The sequence below is a fragment of the Pinus tabuliformis genome, chromosome 5_1 (assembly GCF_031772625.1).
Source record: "Pinus tabuliformis cultivar Carrire ecotype Pingquan chromosome 5_1, CPIR1, whole genome shotgun sequence".
NCBI classification, from domain to species: domain Eukaryota; kingdom Viridiplantae; phylum Streptophyta; class Pinopsida; order Pinales; family Pinaceae; genus Pinus; species Pinus tabuliformis.
The window spans coordinates 648,331,208-648,341,105 of record NC_142305.1 but is presented as its reverse complement, the minus strand read 5'-3'; the positions used below and the strand labels follow the sequence as shown (position 1 = coordinate 648,341,105).

At 36.0% G+C, this 9,898-nt stretch overlaps 1 long non-coding RNA gene across 1 annotated transcript; it reads left to right on the top strand.

Annotated features, from left to right (window-relative positions):
• The first annotated feature begins 1,304 nt into the window (after positions 1 to 1,304).
• On the top strand, positions 1,305 to 4,237 carry LOC149166661 (uncharacterized). Its single transcript, XR_016260451.1, has 4 exons — positions 1,305 to 1,558; positions 2,359 to 2,622; positions 3,925 to 3,957; positions 4,145 to 4,237. It is a non-coding gene; the product is annotated as an uncharacterized LOC149166661 (long non-coding RNA).
• The last annotated feature ends 5,661 nt before the right edge of the window (positions 4,238 to 9,898 follow it).

Genomic DNA, 9,898 nt, shown 5'->3' with positions numbered 1-9,898 from the left:
CCTGGGACTTCAACCCAACTGGATGGGATGACAAACCACCATCCCTACCACTCAAGCTAAGCACCCATTGACATGTTTAACTCATATATTAGCCATAAAAATTAAATGTTTGGTAAGACACATCAATCCATAATAAACATCAAAACACTTACTTCATATAATGTGTCATGTTATGTTATGTAAACATGTTGACTTGGTCAAATTACATAAAGATTATATATAAAATATAAAATAAATCATCACAATTATTAACTGAAACATGTTAACTCAATCAAATTATACAAAGATAAAACTAAAAATAAAAATAAAATCAAATATTTTAATTACGCCATAAGGCATTCCCCTTTGAAATCAACTCCCCTCTTACCTTACATGTATTACTATGATCCGTCTGATTTGATGTTAGATGATTAAAACGTTTGTGACCATTAGATTAAAGTTATCGTTATAACTGAAACTATACCTATCGTAACTCCTTGAAACCATATAAATAACTACTTCGTAGATTTTCTGAAACACTATTCTACGATCCTTTCATTCCGCACTGAACCAGACATCCTTCCAGGCTTGATCCCTTAAGCTCATTCTAGGAAGTAAGCACCATAAAGACATAGAGCGACCATAGACTATAAATAATAAGTCTATATGCGAGTTGCTCTCTGTAGAGGAGACGCCAAAGGGAGGGGACCGAAGCCAAGTCGTTTGAGTTAGGTCACACTGCAAATGAGAATTACGAGTCCTCAAGCTGTTGAATCCCTAACTCAATGGAATCCTGCTGCAAGTAACCGATGGCTCTCCCACGGAGGAAACAATTGTTTTTAGTTTTTAATGATTTGTTTTTAATGATTTTGGGTTTTTACTGCGAGGAGTTCCGTGACAGAAAACTGGAAATTGTTGGGAGTTCCTTTACAGGATCTTGAATGAAATTTGTTGGGCACTGTGCAGGTAAATTTCAAAATGGAGTGGGTAATCTCGAAACAATTGTTTTTAATTTTTAATGATATTTTTTAATGCTTTTGGGTTTTTACTGCTAGGAGTGATTTTGGGTTTTTACTGTGAAGAGTTCTGTGACAGAAAACTGGAAATTGCCAGGAGTTCCATGACAAAAAACTAGAAATTGCTGAGGTTTCTCAGTTTATGCAAGATCTTGGATGAAATCTGTTGGGCACTGTGCAGGTAATTTTCAAAATGGAATGGGTAGTCTTGAAACGACTGTTTTTAGTTTTTAATAATTTTTTGTTAATGATTTTGGGTTTTTACTGCCAGGAGTTCCGTGATAGAAAACTAGAAATTGCCAGGAGTTCCGTGACAGAAAACTGGAAATTGCCAGGAGTTCCGTGACAAAAAATAGGAAATTGCTGAGGTTTCTCAGTTTATTTTGATGTATACTTCATTAATTTGTCCTCGAGAGCTGTCAGAAGAAGAGGTTGTCTGGTGGTTCTCAAAACGTATCTACATATCTACAGCAAGAGGGCACCAATCTTACCTTTAACAATCACACTCCAAAAATCAGAAATCACTGGCCTTGTGAAGCGAACCAAAGAACCACTTAAATCTGGTGAGGACAACTGAACACCATCAGGCACATTCTTGTCACAATCATGTACACCATGTCTGGTTAATACTCTCTTCCTTGACCCGCCAGTTTGTGGCTCACCAACTGGGACTTCCTTGATTGGTTTCACAGCTCAATTTTCAGAGTTAACATTAGGATTTGCATGAAAGTTTCTCAAATTTCCAACCCATGTATCATCCCCTTTTCACATGCTGACAGTAACTACATGATGTGAACAATCAAAAGTTACAACTTCCATCTCATTTCGAGTGGGCATGCTGAATTCATTATTATTGGTTGCTTCCTCTAACAATGTAGCTTTAGAATGATTTTCATGATAAATTTTAGGCAGACCCATTGTCTGATTATTATCACTTGAATTTGTTGGATCCCTTTGTGATTCTAACTGAGCATGTGAACCATTCCCCATGCCCATTTCAGTCATTGCCCATTCCTCATCCAGAATAGAAACCTTATCTCCATGCGCATCTTCAGGTTCTATAGCTTGATTCATGTTAAATCTTGTCTTTGCTTCCTTAGATGCCTTCAGTTTAGAGGTCAAACTTGAATTTACACCCCAATCACTAGAGTTGACTGGCTTAGCAGACTCACAACACTGAGTTATTTCGCAATAAGGATTGTGGTAAGAGGGCCGATCGTTGTTGGGACATTCATATGTGCCATTAGAACCCTGTTCTTGGGCCCAAGCATTACGCATAATATTTCCAATTTACTTTTTTTTCTAGTGAAATGATTTTTTTTTGCTAAATGCTTAGTATCTTTCTTCTTGAATATGGACACAGGGATGTTCTTTTTCTGTAATTCTGGGTGGAGCATGTGATTTTTGGATTTGTTGTGGAAACAGACCAGTTTTATTCTTCCATTTGGCCATTGTAAAAGTGGCGATAATGATGTGTTGAAGGGTTTAGTTAAGTCCATGTCTAAAGATGAGAAGAAGCAACATGTTTGCATTCCACGCATGCAATGTGTATTCAATTCAAACATGTGATCTCCATCATGGAAAAGAAACCACCGCTTAATGACTTTAAGTAAAACTGTTTGGCGAGGTAAAAAAGCTTCCATATCTCAAGGCTTTTCAATATTGTTTATTATCTATGCCCTCGAGATGAAATTAAATTTGCAGGATGCCTCATTTTGTCTAATAATTCAACACATTTTTGTGTGCTGACTGTTGGAGGAAAATAATCACTGAAATAATATGTGTTTTAGAAGAGGAGTTTAATAGATGACAACCAATAAAATGTATAGTTGCACAACTTTGTTGAATTTGACAAAGAGAGGTTGAGATTGAGATCTTGATTTGCTAGATAAAGTGAATTAATCTACACCATAAGCAATCTTTTCTTCCACATGCATGCAAAATAATTGAATCCATGCTTCTTTAGTATAGAGAGTTCCCTTGTTCTTCCTTCTTGGATGTGATACTGCAATGCAGATATTGCTAGACAACTCTCCTCTTCATTCTTGCAATTTTTAAGATAAATGGAAGTTTTGTAAATTAGACATAGAGAGGTCAAGATGTTGATCGGTAAGCTAGATAGTGAATTGATCTACTCCATGAGCAATACATTCTTGCACAAGCATTTAAAAGAATTGAAGCTATGCATATTTGGTCTATCCAGAGATGAACCATTCCCCATGCCCATTTCAGCCATTGCCCATTCCTCATCCGGAATATAAACAGAATCTCCATGCACATCTTCAGGTTCTGTAGCTTGATTCATGTTAAATATTGTCTTTGCTTCCTTAGATGCCTTCAGTTTAGGGGTCAAAATTGAATTTACACCCCAATCATTGGAGTTGACTGGCTTAGCAGACTCACAACACTGAGTTTTTATCAATAAGGATTGTGGTAAGAGGGCCAATCGTTGTTCAGAGATTCAGATGTGCCATTAGAACCCTGTTCTTGGGCCCAAGAATTACGCATAATATTTCCAAAATAGAAACACAGAGCATAAATGTTTTGGCATTTAGGTTGGTCAATTTATTTTTGAAGATGAAGAGCAACATTTTTCCAAAATCATCTAGAACCCCTCCTTCTGCAAACATTCAGATGTGCCATTGGAACCCTGTTCTTGGGCCCAAGCATTACGCATAATATTGCCAAAATAGAAACACATAGCATAAATGTTTTGGCATTTAGGTTGGTCAATTTATTTTTGAAGATGAGGAGCACCATTTTTCCAAAATCATCTAGAACCCCTCCTTGTGCAAATCAGCTGGGAACAGGTAAACCATTTATATTATAATATGATAAATTGCCTTGACACTCATCTAATTTTGTGCATCTCTTGCTTTTATGAGGTCCTTTCAGAAGTGGTAATAATAATATACATGTTTGGATGCAGGATTCACTGGTGACGAATCCAAACATTGCCTTAGTAAGTTTTCAAACTTCCATTTATATTCTTATATTGCTTATGCATTTGTATTTTGGTTAAATAAGGATTTATAAGTCCAGATGCATCTCAAGTTAATGTTTAGCATCTCAAGTTAATGTTTAGTCAGTCCTTTCCCAACACTTTCTGAAATCAAGCAGAATCTCACCATGGATTCTTTTATCTTTAGGAAGATGTTTTATATTCAATTACTGCTAACATGGACTATGAGGACATGCCTGATTTCATTGTGATGGAGGATGTTACAGGTGTCAATGTAGGTAGGCATTTTGTTATTGTTTGCTTGCTTTCTTTCTAAGAAATCTTAAGAGTTCCATGATATCTAATTTATAGTTGAGAAAATCAACATTATCTAAATTGATGCCAAATTTATGAGTTATTTCTTTCTTGCATGTAAAAAGAGATATTTTTGAACATATAGACATAAGCGTCAACATCTGATATCTTCTTGGCTATTACAATTTTACTTTCTTTTTTTTCTATTGAAATGATTTTTTGTTTTGCTAAATGCTTAGTAACTTTCTTCTTGAATATGGACATGGGGATGTTCTTTTTCCGTAATTCTGAGTGGAGCATGCGATTTTTGGATTTGTGGTGGAATCAAACCAGTTTTATTCTTCCATTTAGCCATTGTAAAAGTGGCGACAATGATGCGTTGAAGGGTTTAGTTAAGTCCATGCCTAAAGATGAGAAGAAGAAACATGTTCGCATTCCACGCATGCAATGTGTATTCAATTCAAACATGTGGTCTCCATCGTGGAAAAGCAGCCACCGCTTAATGACTTTAAGTAAAACTGTTTGGCGAGGAAAAAAAGCTTCCATATTTCAAGGCTTTTCAATATTGTTTATTATCTATGCCCTCGAGATGAAATTAAATTTGCAGGATGCCTCATTTTGTCTAATAATTCAACACATTTTTGTGTGTTGACTTGGAGGAAAAGAATCCCTAAAATAATAAGTGTTTTAGAAGAGGAGTTTAACAGATGACAACCAATAAAATGTATAGCTGCACAACTTTTCTGAATTTGACAAAGAGAGGTTGAGATTGAGATCTTGATTTGCTAGATAAAGTGAATTAATTTACACCATAAGCAATATTTTCTTCGACATGCATGCAAAAGAATTGAATACATGCTTTTTTAGTATAGAGAGTTCCCTTGTTCTTCTTTCTTGGATGTGATACTGCAGTGTAGATATTGCTAGACAACCCTGCTCTTCATTCTTGCAATTTTTAAGATAAATGGAAGTTTTGTAAATTAGACATAGAGAGGTCGAGATGTCGATTGGTAAGCTAGATAGTGAATTGATCTACTCCATGAGAAATACATTCTTGCACAAGCATTTAAAAGAATTGAAGCTATGCATCTTTGGTCTATCCAGAGAGTTGCCTTTGTACTTTTTCCTTTGTCGAGTTACTAGCAGTGCAGAGATTGCTAGGACATTCTTGGTATTTCTTTGAGGTCTCTTTGCTTGAAGAATAGATCGAGGATTGCTAGATAACTTGGACTAAATCATATACACTTCTATTATATGATTGAATGAGCTATTTAGCAAACCTCGATCTACTTCAAGCTAAGAGACCTTAAAGATTTATCAAGAATGTGCTAGCAATCTTTGCACTGATAGTAACATGTCAAAAGCAACTCTCCAGGTAGACCAAAAAAGCATAGCTTCACTTCTTTTACTTGCTTGGCCATAAATATTTCTTTTTCATTTCTGTCAATTACAATTTCTTACCTTATTCACAAGACCTTGAGACTTTTCTCATAGACTTAATTCATAGTTTCAGTTCTGTGATATGTTATAAGAAAATATATCTTATTCATTCTCGTGACATAAAATCTCTTACCGTGTTCAATCTACGAGAGCATGTAGCATTTTCCACAACACAGATTGTGTGAAGGGAAATCTAGGTTGTATTCCTAGCAATGTTGCGAACATTGGCATCGGGATAAAATCGGCAAGGGTCCGAAAAACCAAAAAATCGAGAAAATCAAACATCGGCAAAATCAAGATACCATCAAAATATCGGGAAAAATATCGGCAAACATTGGCTAGGCAAAAAATCGTAGGCCAAAAAATCATGATTTCGAGATAAAATAGGGACATTACATCGAGTAGGCCAAAAAATCGTAGGCCAAAAAATCATGATTTCGAGATAAAATAGGGACATTATCGAGATGTTCGCAACACTGATTCTAAGTTTCTATACTTGTAGTTGCAAGTTTTTTTTATCACTTCTTCAAGTTTGGGAATGAACTATAGTTGTATGAATGCAAACAATGGTCGTATGCATACAAACAAGTATATCCATGAGTTTTTTTGTATTAGTTCTTCTAGTATGAAATTGAATTATAGTTGTATGAATGCAAAATGCCCATATGCATCAAAACATGCATGTGCATGAGCTTGAGTTTGAAAAACTTTTAGGTGTAGGAAAATGCTGAATTATGGATTTTAGATACAAGGACTAATTAGTAACATGCTGAAACAATGGAGAGTTAGTTTATATGGGTTACAAACAAGTATATCCATGAGATTTTTTGTATCAGTTCTTCTAGTATGAAATTGAATTATAGCTGCATGAATGCAAAATGCCCATATGCATCAAAACATGCATGTGCATGAGCTTGAGTTTGAAAAACTTTTAGGTGTAGGAAAATGTTGAATTATGGATTTTACATTCAAGGACTAATTAGTAACATGCTGAAACAATGGAGAGTTAGTTTATATGGGTTTATGCTCATATCCTACTGATGAAGGAAGAAGATACTTGGGAACAAGACTAAAAGACAATAACTTACAAAGCTACGGTTTCTTACAGACTATTGTATGATTGGTGGGATATGAGTCTAACAACTTTGAAATTACTTTTAGTTCACATTAACATGAAATTCTAACGCACTCAAGCATTAACAGCAGTGCCTGCTGCTTAGTCATCTCCTTATAGTGTCTGGTTAACTGTAATCTCAAATGTGCAAAAGCAATTGAAGGTTGATGCTGGAAAGGATTTTAGTGATTTTCTAAGGTTTTTGGGCAACTCATTTGCCCTTCCTCTCTTCCCTCCAAACCTATCCTGCACTCGAGGAAACCCATTCCAGAATAGGAGTTGTGCTCTTTGTTTGTTTGTTTGGACATGAATCATTTTTGCAGCAGAGGAAAATGGTTCCACCTATATGTTGTAACCTGGTCCCATGGAAGGAAATGGTCAGGTGCAAATCCCCTTTTCTGGAATCAAACACAATCCCTTCACATGAAAGGGTTGAGTGCCGACCCCTGATTCTAGAATCCAACCCAATCCCTTGACAGGAAATGGATCTGATTTTGGAATCACCAAAATTCAAATATTTGGGTGAGGATCCTTGTTTCCTGAATCTGACATGAAGGTGGAGCATAAGTTCCACCTCCTATAGGTGATTCTAGTAACTGTGGGTGGAACCATTTACCTAGAGGTTTTATTAAACTTTAAATATACACCAGAATAGGAGTTGTTTTGTTTTGTTTTTTTGGTTGGGACAGGATTCCTTTTCCGGCAAATGGAAATGATTCCACCTTTGATGGAAACAATCTAGTGCAGATCCCCGATCATTTGACAGGAAACGGTTCTGATATTGGAATCTCTAAAATTCAGATATTTGAGTGTGGATCCTTGACTATTGAATCTGACCTGAACAGAGAGCATGAGCACCACCTCCCACAGGTGACTCTGGTGACTGTGAGTGGAACTATTTACTTTCCCTTTATGTCTCTCTGATGCATGTGTATTATAGTATATATAGCTTAAGAAAGTGCTTTGTTTCACAGGAGATGTATGCTCTGGATTGTTAATAAAACTAGACTATTAGGTGGAATTATTTTACCTGTAGGTTAACATTTTTTTAATCAGTTGTCCCTGAGAGGAGTCCTCATTATTATGTTCCATGTCTCTCTGATTCATGTGTATTATAAAATTTCTATTTCTTTATCTGGTCTGTTTGTATTTGTTTTTGACATTCTTAGAGTTTCTGGTCTGCAGGTGTTTATGCTAAAGGGGACTTCATGATTCATTTAGCGGGATTGAATGATAAAAAGGAGTGGGTCAAGAAGATTCTACAGGAACTTGAGGAAGAGAATAGCACATTTAAGGACAAAATTGTCAATGATTTGAGCATCTACATTTTTTAAGGTGCATATTTTTGTTGCTAAATTAACCTATTCTTTTTTGTGGGTAGTTCATATCCAATTCATTCATTATTTTTCCAGTGGAGGGAGGCTTTTATCTGCGATGTTCATTTCAATTTTAGACTTCCCATGTATGATGAATTCAACTTGAGGATTTTTCTATAACTAGTTTAAAAGATAGCAACTCGATATAGTCGCTTGATATGCATGATATTTGATGAGTATTTTTTTGGTTTTCCTCTGACAGCTTTTTTTTTCCATGGTTGCCAGGTTTACAAGTTGATTATTTGTGATGAAGCCTTGTATCTATACCATTGATTTAACCATGTCCTGCTTTGTACACTATATTCTTTTGGTATATCACGAGTGGCTATTGTTTTTATGAATTGAAATTTTGTTGTCAGAAATATGTGAAAACCATGTGGACTGTACTTGCTATTTATTGTGACTTGTGGGACACTTTTACTACGCTTGAGATGATAAGGTTCTTTGATTGATATGGAGCAAAGCCAATCACCCATCATTGAATACATGGAATGCTACCTATAAGTAATGCCTAAATGGAACTACCTAGACTCGATTTCAAATATTCCTTCCATAAAAAAGATCAATTGTAAGGTGATGCCCCCCCTTTAAGGGTATTTTGTTATAATCAAATAAAGGTAGAGGTTTCCTATCTGATTCTTTGTATCTTGTGTGTGATTTTATATTCAAATATATTGAGGTACTTAATAGATAATACCTTGGATAACACTTTCCTTACAAAGAGTGAGTGTTAGAATTTTACCTTTGTTACTCTAAATGTGTTCATCCTTCAGCAACACAACAATACACTGCAATATCCCCTAAACGGAGAAGCATACCTAGCAACAACCTTGGACTGTGTGCAGATGGGTTAAAGGTGTAGTCAAAATCAAAATCAACATGGTGCAAAAGTGATGGTGGAGTTTACATTTCTGAAGGTATTTCTCCTTCAGCATTATTTCATCTCAGCAGATCCGTGGAACTACATAGACTCGATTTCAAATATCCTCACAAAGCTTCAGTGAACTGCATAATACAACTGGTGGATTTTTGTCACAATTATGTTCTTGTGAAGGGAATTAATGAGAAAGGTTGACTTATTCAAAACAGGGGAACAGTGGATGGATCACTAAGACAATTTATTACTATAGATTTGAGAATGCATATTTTGCTGGAAAAGGGCTGTGAAAATGCTTCATAGCTTCAATGGCAGAACCATCAGTGCCAATTTTGCAATAGAAGAAAAGAGGGATATTGCTTTCAGGAGGAAAAAGGATCACTATGCTCTTTTAGGTGTCTCTTATCACACCTCCTACAAATGATATCAGGGTTGCATACAGAAGACTGGCACTAAAATGTTGGCATTATGAGACAAGTGTTGTCCTTGATGGCAAATCACATAGAGGACAGATCATAGTGCAGCAGGTCAGCAGCAAGGATTTGATGATCAAACTACAAGAATGAAGAAAAAATATATATACGCAGGTTCATCATGACCAAGTCACGTATACACGCGGGTTAGACGTTACAAAGGTGCTTATGCGTATACACGCACTTTCATGCAAGGAAAAGCACATGTATCTTAGAAAACTTACCTTTGGTCCGTGGTAGTTAGTCCTTGGTATTTGAACCTATGGTTTTGGACCATGGTACCTCGTCAGACGTGTTGATCCCAAGTATTGGGTCCGTAGTATTGGTTTATTATGGTTTTGGACCGTGGTATTGAGCAAGGCCTAAG